Source organism: Nerophis ophidion, linkage group LG22, assembly GCF_033978795.1.
Source record: "Nerophis ophidion isolate RoL-2023_Sa linkage group LG22, RoL_Noph_v1.0, whole genome shotgun sequence".
NCBI lineage: Eukaryota > Metazoa > Chordata > Actinopteri > Syngnathiformes > Syngnathidae > Nerophis > Nerophis ophidion.
The window spans coordinates 23,544,794-23,565,811 of NC_084632.1; the positions used below are offsets into that span (position 1 = coordinate 23,544,794).

At 39.7% G+C, this 21,018-nt stretch overlaps 1 protein-coding gene across 11 annotated transcripts in view; it reads left to right on the plus strand.

Moving 5' to 3' along the window:
* The first annotated feature begins 4,066 nt into the window (after positions 1-4,066).
* The window catches only part of rfx2 (regulatory factor X, 2 (influences HLA class II expression)), a 59,066-nt gene continuing 42,114 nt past the window's right edge, over positions 4,067-21,018 (plus strand). For 6 of the 11 annotated variants that reach the window (XM_061883543.1, XM_061883550.1, XM_061883542.1 and 3 more), the window contains exon 1: positions 4,067-4,285. The gene's annotated coding sequence lies outside the window, so the exon portion shown is untranslated. The other 5 variants (XM_061883545.1, XM_061883551.1, XM_061883546.1 and 2 more) reach the window with 2 other exon arrangements.

The window sequence follows — 21,018 nt, forward strand, 5'->3', positions numbered from 1 at the left end:
ATTCTATATATAAAACATATATTCTATATGTATTATAAACATATCACATAATACTATAGGCGTACATGTTAAAAGTGCATTTATTATTCCACCAAACTAGTGCATCTCCATTTTCTCCATACAGTTATTTATTGTTAGAGTTTTGGGGTCTATTCTCTTGATTGACAGGCACACTTGCAATCATTATGTAAAATATATTTATGGCAGTGTCAAGTTGTCAACTCAGGATAATGGCAGACAACAGTTGAAATGGATAATGAATCTTGAAATTATGCAAAATGTATTCATTTTTTGGGGTTCATGTTTTTTCAACTCACAATCAACTGTCAATTTATGAAAAAACAAAATCCACTTGTTTTTATCGGTATGATTCAGTAACAGAAACAAGTTAATATTTTTAACAAACCGAATATTTTAGACGACCTTTATGTTATCATTTATTTTTCAAGATTTTTGTTAATTATACTGATTTCACTTTTCACAACTATGTATCGAAGCAGCCTAGTCTGGCCCTATCTGCTGTTGAACATGTTATCAATATTTGACAATAATACCATATTTGATGTATATGTTTATTTTTTATATAACAATGAAAAAACGACTGTGGTGAGTGCCTGTAAAATGTGTTGAAAAAAAGGGTCAGTGTGGATGATTGATTGTCCGACCAACCAATGAGAAGTCAATCATTAGTGAGCTTCACGGTGGAAGAGGGGTTAGTGCGTCTGCCTCACAATACGAAGGTCCTGCAGTCCTGGGTTCAAATCCAGGCTCGGGATCTTTCTGTGTGGAGTTTGCATGTTCTCCCCGTGAATGCGTGGGTTCCCTCCGGGTACTCCGGCTTCCTCCCACCTCCAAAGACATGCACCTGGGGGTAGGTTGATTGGCAACACTAAATTGGCCCTAGTGTGTGAATGTGAGTGGGAATGTTGTCTGTCTATCTGTGTTGGCCCTGCGATGAGGTGGCGACTTGTCCAGGGTGTACCCCGCCTTCCGCCCGATTGTAGCTGAGATAAGCGCCAGCGCCCCCCGCGACCCTAAAAGGGAATAAGCGGTAGAAAATGGATGGATGGATGGATCATTAGTGATTCTCAGAGTCCAAAAAAAGTCTGCGGGCTTTAGAGTGCTTTCCATTCGGGCTCCAGTACTCTGGAATCCCCTCCTGGTAACAGTTCGAGATGCTACCTCAGCAGAAGCATTTAAGTCTCATCTTAAAACTTATTTGTATACTCTAGCCTTTAAATAGACCCTCTTTTTAGACCAGTTGTTCTGCCGTTTCTTTTCTTATTCTCTTATGTCCCCCCCTCCCTTGTGGAGGGGGTCTGGTCTGGTCAGGTGGCCATGGATGAAGTACTGACTGTCCAGAGTCGGGACCCAGGATGGACCGCTCACCTGTGTATCGGCTGGGGACATCTATGCGCTGCTGATCCGCCTCCGCTTGGGATGGTTTCCTGCTGGCTCCACCTTGGATGGGATCTACTTTGGACTTGATTCTCACGGTTACGTTGGATCCACTATGGATTGGACTTTCATAATATCATGTTAGATCCGCTCGACATCCATTGCTTTCGGTCCCCTAGGGCAGTGGTTCTCAAATGGGGGTACGCGTACACCTGGGGGTACTTGAAGATATGCCAAGAGGTACGTGAGATTTTCAAAAAATATTCTAAATATAGCAACAATTCAAAAATCCTTTATAAATATATTTATTGAATAATACTTCAACAAAATATGAATGTAAGTTCATAAACTGTGAAAAGAAATGCAACAATGCAATATTCAGTGTTGACAGCTAGATTTTTTGTGGACATGTTCCATAAATATTGATCTTAAAGATTTCTTTTTCTGTGAAGCAATGTTTAGAATCAAGTTCATGAATCCATATAGATCTCTATTACAATCCCCAAAGAGGGCACTTTAAGTTGATGATTACTTCTATGTGTAGACATCTTTATTTCTAATTGAATCACTTGTTTATTTTTCAACAAGTTTTTAGTTATTTTTATATCTTTTTTTCCAAATAGTTCAAGAAAGACCAAAACCAATTAGCAATATTTTGCACTGTTATACAATTTAATAAATCAGAAACTGATGACATAGTGCTGTATTTTACATTTGTATCTCTTTTTTTCAACCAAAAATGCTTTGCTCTGATTACGGGGTACTTGAATTAAAAAAAATGTTCACAGGGGGTACATTACTAAAAAAAAAGGTTGAGAACCACTGCAAGGGGAGGGGGGGGGGGGGGGTTCCCACATATGCGGTCCTCTCCAAAGTCAAACACAAATACAAATAGACGGAATAGAAATTGAAAGAGTAAATGAAACCAAATTTCTAGGTATAATAATTGATGATAAATTGAACTGGAAATCTCATTAAAAAAATATACAAAATAAATTAGCAAGAAACACGTCAATAATGAATAAAGCTAAATATGTTCTAGACCAAAAATCACTTCATATTCTCTACTGCTCACTAGTTTTACCATATCTGAGTTTCTGTTTAGAAACATGGGGAAATAATTACAAAACTACACTTCATTCACTAACAGTGTTACAAAAAAGACCAGTTAGAATAATACATAATGTTGGATATAGAGAACATACAAATCCTTTATTTATTGAATCAAAGATACTGAAATTCCATTACATAGTGAAATTGCAAACAGTTAAAATTATACACAAAGCAAACTGTAACCTGCTTCCCAAAAATATACAACAATTCTTCTCAACAAAAGAGGAGAAATATAATCTTAGACAAAAATGTAATTTAAAACATTTGTACGCACCTACAACACTTAAGACCTTCAGTATATCGGTATGTGGAATTAAATTATGGAATGGATTAAGCATAGAAATCAAACAATGTACTAATATGATCCACTTCAAGAAACCCTTCAAACTTAAAGTGTTTACAAAGTACAAATAAATAAATGATAAATGGGTTGTACTTGTATAGCGCTTTTCTACCTTCAAGGTACTCAAAGCGCTTTGACACTACTTCCACATTTACCCATTCACACACACATTCACACACTGATGGAGGGAGCTGCCATGCAAGGCGCCAACCAGCACCCATCAGGAGCAAGGGTGAAGTGTCTTGCTCAGGACACAACGGACGTGACGAGGTTGGTACTAGGTGGGATTTGAACCAGGGACCCTCGGGTTGCGCACGGCCACTCTTCCACTGCGCCACGCCGTCATAAAAGAAAAATCATGATAAACATTCTGAATTTATTCATCCATCCATTCTTTCATTGTCAAAATAATCTTATCTCATTGTATGGAATATAACTTACTTCACCAGTTATTTATTTATTTATTTTTATTGTGATACTTATGGAGTATATTGGGAATACATTGAGAACAGGAAGTGAACAAAAGTTTTAGCATCTGTGATGTAAAAGAAAAGGGGTAGGATTTAATAAGCTCTGCTTCTTCCTACTCCTTTTCAAACATGTTGAATAGAGGAACTGGAAGGGAAGTGAATTATATTTATATAGCGCTTTTCTCTAGCGACTCAAAGCGCTTTACATAGTGAAATCCAATATCTATGCTACATTTAAACTAGTGTGGGGGGCACTGGGAGCAGGTGGGTAAAGTGTCTTGCTCAAGGACACAATGGCAGTAACTAGGATGGCGGAAGCAGGAATCGAACCTGCAACCCTCAAGTTGCTGGCACGGCCACTCTACCAACCGAGCTATACCGCCCCAGGAAATTTTAATGTATCATGTTGTATGCTTGCATGTTCGACATAAACTCAAACTCAAACTCAAGGTTTCTCATAGTCATCATTGTTGACATCCCACTGGGGTGAGTTTTTCCTTGCCCTTATGTGGGCCCTACAGAGGATGTCGTTATGGTTTGTACAGCCCTTTGAGGCACTTGTGATTTAGGGCTATATAAATAAACATTGATTGATTGATGTGTTTATTTATTTATTTTTTTATAACAATAAAAAAAGGACTGAAATGAGGGCCTGTAAAATGTTTTGAAAAAAATGGCCCTGGTAAAGACCGCCTCCCAGCTGGTTAAAAAAAGGGAGTTTTGAAACGGATATAGGCGGAGCTTGTCATTTTAACCCCGCCCCCAGCGTCGAGCGGACCCTGACGTCGTCACTCCTGGGTAGCAACAGTTGCCTTGAGACCCCGCCGCGCCATAGTGACTGTAGCCGTGGAGACAGTTACTTACCAACGGGGAGCAACACTCAGCAACCGCAGCGGCAGCAGCAGCATCTGGAGGTGACGGGGAGAGTGAAAACACAGGAACAACTTTCCTCCAAACTAAGGTGACTTATATTCTTTACAAGGCCAGTTGTTGGAGAAGAGTGTGATGATGACATGGACGCCATGCTAACTCCATCGGGGCTATTTCCCCCCTCAGAGCAGAACTTCACCGAGTTTAGACGCTGTTTCCCTGTACCGGTTAGTTGATGCGTGCGCCTTAAAAGCCAATGTCATCTTACAACATTGTCCTTTTCTACTCTCTTGCTGCTTGTTCTTGCCAGGACTGCTTTCGACATGACTTCCCACTTGTTGCTGCTGTGTTGTGTGGAATATTTAAAGACGGGTCGTGCTAACTTAACCCTTTTAGCTTGGTGGATAACGAATATGTGTATGTTTATATGTATGTTTATGTGTGTGTGCGTGTTTGTACGGCGTGGTTTTGTTATCGGCAGCCATGTCCTGTTCGACCAACTTGAGTTGTGTTCCCCCACCCCCACCCTAAGTGGTTCTTAAGCAGGTGGTAGCCAAGCGAGCTAGCCTTGGCTCGGCTCCACTCAACAGTCCACCGCAAGTCAAACTTTGTTGTGTATCACTTGAGAAGAGTTGTGTTTACTTCCGCATTATTTCGACCCCACGCTAAGGCTCAGCAGATATGTAAGAAAAAACACTCAGTGGCGGTGGGCGGGTCGATACAAACATCGACACGAGAGCAGTGTTGGTATCGGGGTAATACAGGAGTCATACTAGGGCCAATTCAGTGTTGCCAATCAACCTATCCCCAGGTGCATGTCTTGGGGAGAGAAAAATCTACTCCCAAGTGGCCCGGCACGATAACTTAAACATAAAGACAGCTTCAGATTGTTTTCTTTGTTTAAAAATAGAACAAGTACAGATGTACAAATCATAATGTCGTTGTTTTCTTTTTTTACACTTACATCCATCTATTTTCTACCGCTTATTCCCTTTGGGGTAGCGGGGGGCGGAAGGCGTTGTACACCCTGGACAAGTTGCCACCTCATCGCAGGGCCAACACAGATAGACAGACAACATTCACGCTCACATTCACACACTAGGCCCAATTTAGTGTTGACAATCAACCTATCCCCAGGTGCGTGTATTTGGGAGAGAAAAATCTACTTCCAAGTAGGCCGGAACGATAACTTAAACATAAAGACAACTTCAGATTGTTTTGTTTTTTAAAAATAGAACAAGCACAAATGTACAAGTCATAATGCCGTTGTTTTTTTGTTTTTTTTTACATTTCCATCCATCCATTTTCTACCGCTTATTCCCTTTGGGGTCGCGGGGGCGCTGGTGCCTATCTCAGCTACAATCGGGCAGAAGGCGAGGTACACCCTGGACAAGTCTCCAACGCAGGTAGAAAACATTCACACTCACATTCACACACTAGGGCCAATTTAGTGTTGCCAATCAACCTATCCCCAGGTGCAGGTCTTTGGAAGAGAAACATCTACTCCCAAGTAGGCCGGCACGATAACTTAACCATAAAGACAACTTCGGATTGTTTTTTTTTTGTTTAAAAATAGAACAAGCACACATGAACAAATCATAATGTTGTTTTTTTTTACGCTTACATCCATCCATCCTTTTTTTTACCGCTTATTCCCTTTGGGGTCGCGGGGGGCGCTGGTGCCTATCTCAGTTACAATCGGGCGGAAGGCGCTGTACACCCTGGACAAGTTTCCACCTCATCGCAGGGCCAACGCAGATAGATCGACAACATTCACACTCACATTCACACACTGGGGCCAATTTAGTGTTGCCAATCAACCTACCGTATTTCTTTGAATTGCTGCCGGGCGCTAATTAATTTAAAACCTCTTCTCACTCTTGCGCTTACCAAAGGCATGCGGTAAAAATAAGCATGCGCTAATTATTTTAAAACCTCTTCTCACTCCGGCACTTACCAAAGCCATGCAGTAAAAATTTGAGTGTGATGTAAGCTTGGACCTTAAATCCTACTGAATACTTCTTAATCTTCTTCCCTTTATGCGATTTCAAATTACCGGTATTGAAATCAGCCTCCTCCATTTTGAAAATGATGACAGAGGAAGTGTCACTCGTGACGTCACGAGTTTGACCAGGCGGTAATACTAAGCCTGCACTAATTATTTTGGGAAACGAGTTTGACCCGGCAGTAATTCAAGGCAGGTGCATACTATGTGCCCCGCGGCAATTCAAGGACATACAGTTTCCCCAGGTGCATGTCTTAGGAGGTGGGAGGAAGCCGGAGTACCCGGAGGGAACCCACACATTCACGGGGAGGACATGCAAACTCCACACAGAAAATCTCGAGCCCGAGATTGAACCCACGACTACTCAGGACCTTCGTATTGTGAGGCAGACGCACTAACCCCTCTTCCACCGTGAAGCCCTTACACTTACATGTTGCGGTTAATAGTATTTTATCTTTTTTTGTTGTTATATATATTTCTGAACAAATTATGTGATAATGTTCATCAGTCAACTCATTGGATTTCATTTCCAATCCATCAAGATATAAAAATATCAAAATCAAATTACAGAATGTTGTTTATGTAATTTTCCTCGACTGATGCACTAACATCATGGGGTTTATTAATTTTGTTTTTACATATGCTATCTGTGTTGGCCCTGTGATGAGTTGGCGACTTGTCCAGGGTGTACGCCGCCTTCCGCCCGAATGCAGCTGAGATAGGCTCCAGCTTCTTTGCGACCCTGGACGGGACAAGCGGTAGAAAATGGATTAAAGCATTTAGTAGCATCAACAAAGATGCAAATAATTGCTATTGCAACAAATAGTGGACACAATTAGAACAGCTGTTTTTTTTTTTTCATTCTAAAATTTCGGCTCATTTTTATACTTAGCAAGCTCATTCCGCGGGCCAGATAAAACCTTTTTAATTCCCGAAGGCCCTACATCTGACGTCACTTAGCTAGATGTATGAATTCAGTTCTGCTTACTTTTTCTTTTTTATATAAATATTAGTTTAGTGGTCATGTTGGTCACAGATGTTTCTTGATCATAGGTAACCATTGTTGAGTCGCGACCCCCGTTATAGGGCCGCGACAAAATATCTGTTTCCCAGCTTTGTTCCGTATGGGCCACAGTGGTACTCCGTTGTAGTACACCTTTCTACCACCTGTGGCAGTAATGACAATAGCAAACAAACAGAAGAAGTCTGGAGCTAGAGTCATTCAGTTTTCACCGGATATGTCCTCTTTTGCGGGGCTGTCCGGGTGGAATTTCTTAAAGCCTCAAATGTCATTTTGAGTGAGGGTTGCGTGTATTTTCAATGTACGTTCAGGGTTAAGAAGGTGTTAAAAACAAAACAAATTGTGCGCACCAACATTCGTGAGGGAGGGGCAAAGACAGAGAGAGCGAGAGAGTTATGATAAACGCGCATGCGTCGCCAGGCTCTGCTTTTTACCCATAGATTTATCATATTTTATTTTTTATTATCCATAGCAGGGGTGTCAAAAGTGTGCTCCTGAGGCCATTTGCGGCCCACAGCTACTGTTTTAAAGGCCCACGGCACATTCTAAAAATACTAATAAAATAAACAAAAACATAAACAAAAGTGAAATAAAAAAAAGCTTAAAGGCTAAATGTAATTTTCAAAAAGTTGCAACGTTGACTAATAAAACAAAGCTGTTTTTTTTATTTCAAACTGTCATTGCTCAAAACATAATATTGAATCAATGTTATTATGAATTATTGATCTATGCAAGTTTCCAATTGCTTCACATCAAATATTCCACTAATAAAAATATTTTTGGTGGAAGATTTTGCAAATTTGGTAAATAAATGAACAAAATATGTATATTTTGTTGTTTTCTTACTGTACCGAAAATCAACCGAACCGTGACCTCTGAACCGAGGTACATACCCAACCGAAATGTTTGTGTACTGTTACCCCCCCACAGTCCATTCATTAGAGTTAATTTCCAATCTATCAAGATAAAAAAAAAAAATTATTAAAATCCAGTTACAGGATGTTATTTATGTAGTTTGATCATTTTCTTTAAATGGTGCACTAACATCATGGGGTTTATTTTATTTTATTTTTTACAAATGCTATCTGTGTTGGCCCTGTGATGAGGTGGCGACTTGTCCAGGGTGTACCCCGCCTTACTTACTTAGCAAGCTCATCCCGAGGGCCAGATAAAATCTGTTTGTGGGCCTAAACCTGCCCGTAGGCCCTACATTTGATGTTCCTGAGCATGATATATGAATTCAGTTCTGCTTTCATTGTCTTTTCTTTTTTTTACAACTATTAGTTTAGTGGTTGTGTTGGTCATAGATGTTATACCGGTGTCTCTTGATCATAGGTAACCATTGTTGAGTCGCATGCCCCCTTATAGGGCCGCCACAAAATATCTGTTTCCCAGCTGTGACCCTATGGGCCACAGTGGTACTCAGTTGTAAAACACCTTTCCACCACCTGTGGCAGTAATGACAATAACAAACAAACAGAAAAAGTCTGGAGCTAGAGTCATAGAGTTTTGTTATTGGCAGCCATGTCCTGTTCCACCAACTTGAGCTGTTTTTCCCCTCCTAAGTGGTTCTTCAGCGGGCCTCGGCTTGGCTCCACTCAACGTCCACCGCAAGTCGAACTTTGTTGTGTATCACTTGAGAAGAGCTGTGTTTACTTCCGCATTGCTTCGACCCCACGCTAAGGCTCAGCAGATAAGTAAGAAAAAACAGTCAATGGGGGTGGGTGGGTCGATCCAAACATTGACACAAGGGCAGTGTTGGTATCGGGCTAATACAAGACTGATGAGCTCAATCAGGGGCGTCAAATTCATTTTAGATCGAGGGAAAAAAATCTACTCCAAAGTAGGCCTGCACGCTAACTTAAAAATAAAGACAACTTTAGATTGTTTAAAAATACAACAAGCACAAATGTTGCGGTTAATAGTATTTTATCTTTTTGTGTCGTTATTTATATTTTCTGAATAAATTATGTGATAATGTTAATCGGTCAACTCATTGGAGTTAATTTCCTATCCATCAAGATAACAAAATATCAAAATCCAATTACAGGATGTTATTATATGTAGTTTGATCATTTTCCTCGACTGGTCCACTATCGTCATGTGGTTTATTTTATTATTTTTTTACATATGCTATCTCTGTTGGCCCTGTGATGAGGTGACGACTTGCCCAGGGTGTACCCCGCCTTCTGCCCGAATGCAGCTGAGATAGGCTCCAGCACCCCCGCAAACCTGAACGGGACAAGCGGTAGAAAATGGATGGATGGATAGATGGATGTAGTATCATCTACAAACATACAAATAATTGCTATTAGTTTGCTCATTGTCTTCGACTTGTGCACTAACATCATGTGGTTTATTTTTATTTTTTAACAATAATAAGCATAAAGTACGTCTGATTCTGAAAAGTTGCTAAGTGAATGAAAAATATCAATACCACAGTAGTATTGGCCACTGAAAGAGACTACACCAATCAGAGCGCATTGTACAGTATCTGGGCCACTGATTGGCTAAGCCTCAGGAAGCATCACTGTTTTGGATTAAAAGAGTGTAAAGGGTGTTATTTCACACCTAGAAGGCTCTCATAATATTTAGAAGGTTGTAAACATGTTTTTTGTGCTTTAGCTACAAAAATATTAGTTATGATTAATGAGTCCTACTTCACGAAAATGTGTTTATCTGGGTCATGTTTAGAACCAATTAACAGTGATGAACATGGAACGACTAAAGTTAGTTATGGATATGGCCTAAAATTTACATTGCGATGTTTATTGTAGCCTCTTGCGATAACTGTATGTTTCACAATAAATTATTTGGTATATAAAGGGTAGAAGCATTTCAAAAGGGGTAACAAAGTCTCCGAATTTGGCTGCTGGCGTATGCAGTAACATATCGAGTCATTTCCAGTTGCATTGTTTTGTCAAAATTGATAGGCTCCAGCCACTGCCGCGACCCAGAGAGAGACAAGCGGTACAAAATTGATACATGGATATTATAAATTTACTTTATAATTTTTGTTAACATCTGGTTACTTTCTGTTTTTAACATGGTTCTATCAACACTATTAAAATGTGAAAAGGTGCTATTGTTATGTTTTTTTTTTTTTACTTTACATTCGTTTTGGGTGGTACGACAGAAGTGTTTATCATTCCAATACGAAGTAGTTACGAGGTATAGCAACATTTTTGTAAAACTTTTCACTACATCCTAATCATGTGAAAAGTCTGGTATGTAAAATACCACAGTACGTTGTCCTATATTGTTTTAAATATCGATAATTTTTTCACAAATAATTATTTTGTTGCGCATTCTGTAATTATTTGTGCGCCTAAAATATTTATCCTGTTTTATTTTGATTACATAAATTTTCAAATGCAAAGACAATATTAAATGTTCTTGAACAGTATCAAGTTAACAGTGACACAGGGATTACTGGGTATCTGAGCGGTACCAAAGTTTGTAGTATCGCCCACCTCTACCAGTCAAATACTTATTAGTCACAATTTTAATACAGATTGGTGGTGGGTGCGTCATTCCAAATATCAAAAGTGTCAAGCCATTGAATCCCAATAAATAACATTAGATCGTGTTACCTATAATTATTATTATTGTTGATATCTTTGTTGTTCAAACTTTTGCATTGCTGATAGTGTCATAATTTGTATGTTCTTATATTATTCACACCGATTACATCATTACATCTATTTTAGTGTCCTAAGCCCCTCTGATTATAGAAATAAGAAAAAACAAATTGACCAATGAGAATATGCAGAATATATATATTTCAGAAACGTACATATTTTTCTGAAGGAATCAATAAAGTACTATCTATCTATCTATTGAATTTGTTCAATATTTTGTAATCCATTTTAAGATAAACACTCCAACAGTGGACAGCACCATGATGTTGCCTTCTGTTAATTAGACTTCATACATAAACACAATAAAAAGGTTTATTTGGAAATACACATGCAAGAAAAAAAAAGACTCATTATGAAACATGTTCAGTTATATTGTATACCACTTAATGAACTAAGTTATTTTGTTTATTATAAAATACACATATGTGAAAGAATTTGTAAAAGGGAAAGGCACAAAATCTTCCAGTGAACAGGGAGGGAAAAGTGATACCTCAAATTCGGATACATTTTCTCAAAATAATCAATTAATTGATGAAGCCCATGTTGGTGCGATTAAAAAGTGATTAGTGCACATTCCTTGACATGCACTTTGGGGCTAAGCCTCCCTATCCTTCAATTCCAGCGACAACCTTGGTTCACAGACAGAAACTCACCTCAGGGAATAAATCACAATACACACAGGGGGTTCTGGGGGCTAAAAGCCAAAGGATTTGAATGAAAGTCAATTGTAGTTTCTGCTTTTGTTTCGTTATTTTGCACTACTGGCTTCAGTTTGCTCAAAAGATAATTTTATTATTTTATTGATATTGTCTAATGATGTTTTATTTACAGTATTCACACATAGTTGATACAATATTTGTTTGTACAAATAGTTTTACTCTGAATGTAATCAAGATCAACATACCATTTATTCGGTATCCAGAATGTGCAGTATTGTCCACCCCTAGCTTTTGTATCGCAGCTCGGTGGCACTAAGACTTGCCTCCCCCGTACTCACATGTTTTTCTACATTACAATTCTAAATATTTTTATGTTTCGACATAAGTTAATTCAAACTTCAAGGAAACAAAGGAAGCATGTGTTCATCTGGATGTGAGGTCACAATACCCAGACCTAGTGTAAATATTCCAAATTGTGCCTGTACAAGTCAATAAGGCAATGTTACGGATAATTTAACCTAAAAATACATAAAGCTACATAGGTTTCTTGCATTGAGCAAAGAAAACACACTACTAAGTCAAATTCGTTGTATGTTAAACATACTTGGCCCATAAAACTAAAACTGATAATGAATTTATATCCTTCAAAATTTTGAGATGCAGCAATCTCGCTACTCTATGCAAATCTAACCAAATCCTGCAAATTATGCATGACTTTGCAGTTTTGTCCAATCGCCACAACTTTCCTGCAAAATTTAGCCAATTGATTGATTTGTCCCTGAGTTGCAGTTTAATGCGCACATCAAATGTCTAACCAATGTAATGTGATCCAACTCTAATGTTTGTGTTTTGAATAGACAAATCAGGAACAGCAACATCTAACAATATCTTGACTCATTATCGCTCTAACCGGACAAGTCTCACTCTCATATTTTACTCATAGCTCCGACCTTCTTCTGGTTCCTCTATACAGGGCTAAACTTTCTGGGTAATGTAATATTTGAAATTAAGTAGGCCCATGTCCTTAATTCCTTGTTTTTACATTGACAGAAATGTGGACGTGTGATTATATTCATCACCTCTCATTTACCAACAATAGGTAGTGCTCAATATTTCAACGATTTTCACAAACACAAGAGTTTGCAATCAACAATCACTTATCAACCTTAAAACGTACACAGAGCATGACAGAATGCACACTGGACAATAAGAAAAACCTTTAGCGGTGTTTGTTTTTATGATACAGTAATTTGACAGTGGGTACAGAGAATGCGCTTTTGATGCCATTTAGTGTCTATTTGTAAGTTAGGTTGTATTACTTTGTGGTAACAAAACATCAACAATTGTTTTTTGAACAATACACACGTTTGTGTTCAAATAAAGCAAATTTGTTGAACCACTACTTTTTTTGGCATCAAAGTAACAAAGAACACTTAAAGCATCAGTAACAAAATCCGAAAATCACACGCTGATGCAAAAATTGTAAATTAATACGCCTTCAACCATCAAAACATTTGCCAGAGCTTCTTGAAAATTATGCTGTGTGATCATTCAACCCCAGTCCTTGTGGGACTAAATCAGTCCCAATGAATGGACTGCCAAGGTTTATACCTTTTCTTTGGGACAAAATTTGTTTCAAAACTGTTAAAAAAAAAAGTACATTGATGTAATGGTACAAAATTCATTTTTTTATTGGTTTTACAATCTGGCTTCTTGCCAGTCTTTTACTTTGTACATGGGAGTCTGTTCTGCTTGTCTCAAGGGGGACAGTAATTCTAATGAAGGATCTTTTCAGAGACAGCTGTCAGGTGCTCGGTCATTTGTAATGCTGCTTAGCACTGAAGCATCAAGAAGAGTCTTTACAGCATGAACGTGCATCTAATTAGGCCCCGATTCAGCAGAGCTGAAAACTTTCAAACGTGTATTGTATTACCATAAAATGTACTTAATTCATGCATCCAGACTTTTTTATGAGAACTTGTTTATTCAATTAATAATTATTGACTAATATGCAATAAAATGTTTTCAATGCATGTCATATGTCAGGCATGAATCAGAGAGCCCCCCTACACACATACACGCGTGCACACACACACACACACACACACACACACACACACACACACACTTAAAACAAATGGTTGCAAAGTAAATCCGTAACCCCAACCTCCAGTTTGAGTGACATTGTTATGTTTACATGGCAACTTAACATACAAATACACCCAAGTTGTGGGGGAAAAATGCTGTGCAAAATGTTATTCTTTTCAACGGCAGTTTTAATCAGGTTATTTTCATCTCGCTCTGTGGTAGAAGCGCATACTTCTGGCTTGCAGTGGCAGGCCAGAAAGAAAAGACACTTGAATAGGAGAATTAGTGGGATGCTGACTGCAGTTGATTTATTCCTTTGCACTCATTATGAAAATACCACACAAGTTCTTTGTTTTCCCCTAAAGTCATCGCTAGACTTCCGTGTAATCTTTTATGTTTCTTTTAAGGTATATTTATGCTTTAAAAACAGTAATTTGCAAATAATTACACACGTTCGTTAGGCCTGTTAGTCCCTTTTTTGTGTACATGCTTGTCGCAAACCGACAGAAACTGTGTGCTGGTCAGAACCGTGTGGTTGTGTTGTAAAGTCTTCAGATGGACAGCTGCATTGGTCTCTTGGACAGTGGGTGACCTGTCACAGCTTTTGGTCACATGATCTGTATAAGGTCGTGCTTGTGTGTGTGTTTTTGTGGTGCCGTATTTAGCTGATCTTGATGAGGCCTGCAGCGGTCCCAGGGAGAAATGCTCTGTCCACTCTCCTACTTATAGATATAGTCATGGACAGGGTCAGTGTCATCGGTATCATTGCTGCTGTTTGTGCTTGATTGTGATAACGCAACATTGCATTTACCCGCTGATGTGCTTATTCATCCACTCTTTGCTGTCTGATATGGACTGATGATTAATGGGATTTCCCATAACTTAAGTCAGATGCATGTCAGGGAACCACAGAGCAAAGAGAATCTGAGTAGAGAATGCCTTGTGGGGCTTGTTAGTAGTGAAATCATTCATAATCCCTATGTGAGACAAAAACACATATGTCGTTCTCTTTTTTTGTGGATTCTAAATTGTTAAATACGTCTCGTACTCGACGGTTAACCATGTACCTAATGAAGTCATCTGTTCTGCCTATAAAGCCCTCTAAAAAATCTCAAAATACTACATTTACAAGGTCACTCCATTTACATGGGGTGACCTGCATTTTAACAAGTACCTGTATTAGCGACATTGTTGTATAACACCAAAGAACAATTTTTAGTAACCTGGTGCATTGTGTTGCCAATCAACCTGTCCAGGGTGTACCCCGCCTTCCGCCCGATTGTAGCTGAGATAGGCACCCGCGCCCCCCCCGCGCAACCCCAAAGGGAATAAATGGTAAAAAATGGATGGGATGGATGGTGCATTGTTTAAAGGGGAACATTATCACAATTTCAAAAGGGTTAAAAACAATAAAAATCAGTTCCCAGTGGCTTGTTGTATTTTTGGAAGTTTTTTTCAAAATTTCACCGGTCCCAGAATATCCCTGAATAAAGCTTTAAAGTGCCTTATTTTCGCTATCTTCGAAACCACTATCCATTTCCCTGTGACGTCATACAGGGCTGCCAATACAAACAACATGGCGGTTACCACAGCAAGATATAGCGACATTAGCTCGAATTCAGACTCTGATTTCAGCGGCTTAAGCGATTCAACAGATTCCGCATGTATTGAAACAGATGGTCGGAGTATGGAGGCAGATAACGATAAAAAAATTGAAGAAGAAATTGAAGCTAATAAGGCAGCATGGCTGCCTTATTAGCATCGCCGGTAAAATGTGCAGACCAAACGATCAGGACTTTCGCATCTTGTGACACTGGAGCAACTTAAATCCGTCGATTGGTAAATGTTTGTTTCGCATTAAATGTGGGTATCTAGTTTCAAATGTACATACAGCTTGCGTAAATAGCATGTTAGCATCGATTAGCATAGCATGTTAGCATCGATTAGCTGGTAGTCATGCCGTGACCAAATATGTCTGATTAGCACATAAGTCAACAACATCAACAAAACTCACCTTTGTGATTTCGTTGACTTAATTGTTGCAAATGCATCTGCAGGTTATCCATACATCTCTGTGCCATGTCTGTCTTAGCATCGCCGGTCAAATGTGAAGACACTCTGGTACATTCAATGGGGGTCTGGCGGCAGATTTCTTGCCAGCGGTGCAACTTGATTCCCTCCCTGTTAGTGTTGTTACACCGTCCGACAACACACCGACGAGGCATGATGTCTCCAAGGTTCCAAAAAATAGTCGAAAAAACGGAAAATAACAGAGCTGAGACCCGGTGTTTGTAATGTGAAAATGAATATGGCGGGTGTGTTACCTCGGTGACGTCACGTTCTGACGTCATCGCTAAAAGAACGATAAACAGAAAGGAGTTTAATTTGCCAAAATGCACCCATTTAGAGTTCCGAAATCGGTTAAAACAATACATGGTCTTTTTTTGCAACATCAAGGTATATATTGACGCTTGCATAGGTTTGGTGATAATGTTCCCTTTTAACGAGAGGTAACCACAAGTTTATGCAGCTACCGACATAATGAGCTGCTGTTGCTGCTATGCCTTTAAGTCGGTAAAAGATTGTTCTGGATCGTATATCATGCCTCTCACCTGTATAGCACAGGGTTTTATAGTATATTTTTTTTCACTTGATTTATACCTAAATACATTGCTATGAAAATACGACAAGATGCTCGTTTTTGCCCACCATTTTTTTTTTGGAGGAGTGAGGATTATGATGAATTCATCATCTAAATGGACAAAACCAGTTTTGTGCAAAAAGCCGACATAGGACAGTAAGTGATTGTTTTATTATGTTTGTAGTTTGTACTTCTTGTTTAGCTATTGGCACTACTGCTACAAGATGCTTAGTGTTTCACGTTATCATGACCTGCGTATCACTTAGCGTCTGAAACCTGTAGCTCATTCTCTGTATTTCATGTACAAAAGGATAACGTTTTGGATCATCATTTGTCCCAAAGTAGTTGCCGTGGGCACTTATAAAGTTTGCCATGATTAGTAGTAGTAGTTGGTGTTAAAAGAAAAAAACGAAAGTTTCAATGCCCTCTGTGTAATCAGTGCGCTGCCAAAATGTTCCAATAATACTTAAAATAACCAAATACGGTAAGTATTACATGTTATTATTGATGTGCCTTTTACCACCATATATACTTGCAGCTTGTATATAAAATGTTGTTGGAGGTATTTTGATGTTTTAGACAACTAATAGTGGGAATTGATTGAATTCCCATTAGCCACCCACTGTTAGCGTTTTTTTTACCATTTAGAATTAATTAAAAAGAGAAAGACTTGTTCTTATCTCACATAGGGATTGTGAGCGATTTGTAAATTTCCAAAAAAGTGAATTTCACATTTTTAATAGGGCTGTCCTTTTAATAGGATTTCCTAGTCAAATCTGATTTGATAGATTTTGCCCATGGTTGGTGATCAGTTGAATTAATGGCATTTTTTAAGAGAAATAAACAGATTATTTAGTAAAGTATACTGACTAGTCTCCAGGTATCAGGAACTTGTACATATATGTGAATATTTATTATAATATTTATTTATTTATTTTTTGCTTGTATAAGTAATACAGTCTTTCATTAAAATGAACCAAACAGTTTGTAAGCAGCACCTGTAGAGGACATCAAACTGACCAAATAGGAGAAGTAAAAGTTGTCACAAAGTTTCTGTATGTGAACTAGTGGAAGGATGATTACCTTTTTCAAGAGTACAGTTACACCTCCAGGGCGAGGCGGCGTGTCCGGTTTCCAATTTCTGTCGAGTTTCATCTGGACTGTGATGGGAGTCAGCCAGCCATAGGTGCACGATGGCATGGTGAGCTCAAGAGTCTAATAACAGAACGTCCCGACGAGCTGCTGTTTGTGTGAAAACAATTTTATTTTTATAAAATAAGCTTCCTCCCACCTCCAAAAGGCATGCACCTCGGGATAGGTTGATTGGCAACACTAACTTGGCCCTGGTGTGTGAATGTGAGTGTCACTGTCCGTCTGTCTGTGTTGGCCCTACACTGAGGTGGCGACTGACTAGTGTGTAGCCCGCCTTAGGCCCGATTTGTCCTATCGCGAAAGGGACAAGCGGTAGAAAATGGATGGGATGGATAATAAGAGATCTGAGAGGACAAAATGCGCCAACTGATTTTAGAGACGTGACGTCACACCAGGAAGCAGCGACCGCTCAGAGGAAGTCTGATGTGCCAGCCGAAAGTAAGATTTATTTCTTACACTCAAAAAACTATTTGTCTTCACACTAGAATCGTTTTCTAATATTTAAAGAATACATGGTGAACACAATCAATCTATCCTCCCACACACCTGCTGGGCCTGAACAGTTATTAACTCGCCCTAAGTTGGGAGGGAATATTAATATCAAAGGATTCGACTGTTTGCGACTTGTCCAGGGTGTACCCCACCTTCCGCCCGATTGTAGCTGAGATAGGCGCCAGCGCACCCCGCGACCCCAAAAGGGAATAAGTGGTAGAAAATGGATGGATGGATGGATTCGACTGTGAGGTTGATAGTCGAATGAGACAGACTTCTCTGAATCGAATCGTCAAATTTGAAGACAGCCCGTGTGTTTTATCATTTTGTTTTGGCAATTTAAAGTAAACTGGTTAAAAAAAACACCTTTATGGGACTGTTTCATGAGGATCCACGGAAATTGTTCACTTGATACAAGTTATTTTTCAAATTATCGTGATTTTAAATTCCTCGGATACGAAGCAACAAAGGCTTCATGGTGGCAGAGGGGTTAGTGCGTCTGCCTCACAATACGAAGGTCCTGAGTAAATAAATAAATAAATGGGTTGTACTTGTATAGCGCTTTTCTACCTTCAAGGTACTCAAAGCGCTTTGACATTACTTCCACATTTACCCATTCACACACTGATGGAGGGAGCTGCCATGCAAGGCGCCAACCAGCACCCATCAGGAGCAAGGGTGAAGTGTTTGGCTCAGGACACAACATAGTCAGGGTTCAATCCCGGGCTCGGGATCTTTCTGTGTGGAAATTGCATGTTCTCCACGTGAATGCGTGGGTTCCCTCCGGGTACTCCAGCTTCCTCCCACTTCTAAAGACATGCACCTGGGGATGGGTTGATTGGCAACACTAAATTGGCCCTAGTGTGTGAATGTGAGTGTGAATGTTGTCTGTCTATTTGTATTGGCCCTGCGATGAGGTGGCGGCTTGTCCAGGGTGTACCCCGCCTTCCGCCCGATTGTAGCTGAGATAGGCACCAGCGCCCCCCGCCACCCCAAAGGGAATACGCAGTATAAAATGGATGGATGGATGGATGGATGGATGGATGGACGAAGCAACAAATCCTGTTACATGACAAAAAAACACGTTGACAGTGACTGGCACGTACGCTGCGGCAGCAAGTCGAAACTCGAAATGAAATGTTTTTCAGTTAGTCTCTCCTGTCTGCATGTGTATCATCGGGAGGATTCTTTGCATTCCACCTGTTTGTAGCGTGGCTACGCAACTGCTAATTAAATTTCCTGCCACAAACAGCAGACAAGGCAGTAACATTTGCATTACAATGACCATTGCCTCCCCCTCCTTCTGGCAGGGATAACTGCAGCCCCCCCATCCGTTCCCTACTTTTCCTTTCTTCTGGAGTATTGTTTTACTTTGTAAAACTTGCAGTAAAGTAATTCAGTATGAGACGTAGACCCAGACTATAGTTTTCAAACTGTTCCTTTATGTTTCAGGAACTCTTTCGTACTTAGAAGCAAGAGCAAAAAAGACCTATTGTTGCTTTGGAAAAACCCAGATGCAGTTTAACTCAACGCTTCTTTATTTTTGGTAACATCACCACCAACCTTTTTCTTACACAACTGCTTCTAGAGACAGAATATAATAATCATTGTGGGTCAATATAAAACAAAGCTGTCATTTAATTGTACTGCGAGAGAAATTAGGGAGAATTTGGTGTCTCAGAGAGTGGATAGTCACCTAAACATCTTTTTGCAGTACTATCTTATGAACACTGTTATGTAGGAGCACCTGTTCCATCTTTAATCGGATGGTAATTCATACTGCTTTTCGGTGTAAGACTTGATGATTAAAACACATCATTGCTTTGGCTGTTGGCACCAGAAAGATGACTTCAAACCCTGCTGTCTTTGCAGGCAGCATGGCCCCATTTTTTTTAATCATCAGGGCTTTCTGTAACTGCTGAGCTGCTAAGGATGAAAAGTGCAACAAGTGTTGGGAATTGTTCAAAGTGTGAATATATAAATGTTTTTCTATTAAAGTTAATTGGTGCACACACTTTGTGATGTAGTTTTTAAAAAATGCAAACCCGTGTGAGAGGCTGTGATTTCACCATTTTTTTCTCACATTCTATTTTCATTCATTATTACAATATGTCAACTGGTAATAGGGAAGTTAGGGTGTGGTGGGTGGTCACTCAGGGTAGCGTTAGTAATCTGGAAATGGTTAGAAGTGGTACAGCATTGGGGTTGTAAGTTGCTAGAGTAGATGGGCAAACGCACAGTCGCCATAGCAACAGTTTGATCGGGCTGTGGCTTTTAGGCCTGCAGCGCGCGTGGTGACGGAGTGGACAGGTTGCGCTGATGACCTGAGGTGTGGGGGATGCTTGAATCAGACTGACTCTATCTCTCTTGCACTCCCTCCTTCTCTAACTCTCTCTGCCAGCTGCACCCCTAAGAGCCACTTTGATTGGATTAGCCATGAATTAATGAGACAGGCTTGAAGACCAGCCTCTGTTGTGGAAATCTGTTATCATATCTTTATGCACCATTTATGTCAGCATGTGTGCTTGCTTGTGTGGTCACTCGCAGGCCCCAACTGTAATCTGGATTTATTGACCGACGACCGGTACATGGAATTCCCAATTACACAAAGTTGTCATCAGCAACCTGTTGCTAATCTCCACTATGAAACGTGTGTCTCCTGTCTCTTCATGGCCCCCTGTTGATCTCAGCATTCAAATTCAGCAAGTGTCTCTTGTGGTTTAAGCTAAAACAACATTGTTATGGAGTTATTTGGGGGGGAAAGCACTGCTCTCTTCAAACTGTTGGACTATTCTCCCTTCTGAAAGTAACTTTGAAAAGCTCTCACTTGGCTTGGTTTTGTTTTGAGTTGGCATGAATGTAAAGCAACCTTGAAGAATAGACTGTTTCACACTTGATGACTTAAACATTCTTCCAGCCTCCCACCACCAAAGCGAGCGTCTCATCCTGTCCTCTTCAATCAAGTCTAAAGCAGCACAAAGTCCACACATTTCTTAGTAATAGCACCACAGGAATAGCTATGTGTCCCCCAGTGTCTGAAATTAATAGCTTACATAGTGTTTATTGTTGTAAGTTTCTACTTAGCGTGAGATGGAGGGATCAGGTGGGGGATGGCATTGTTTGGT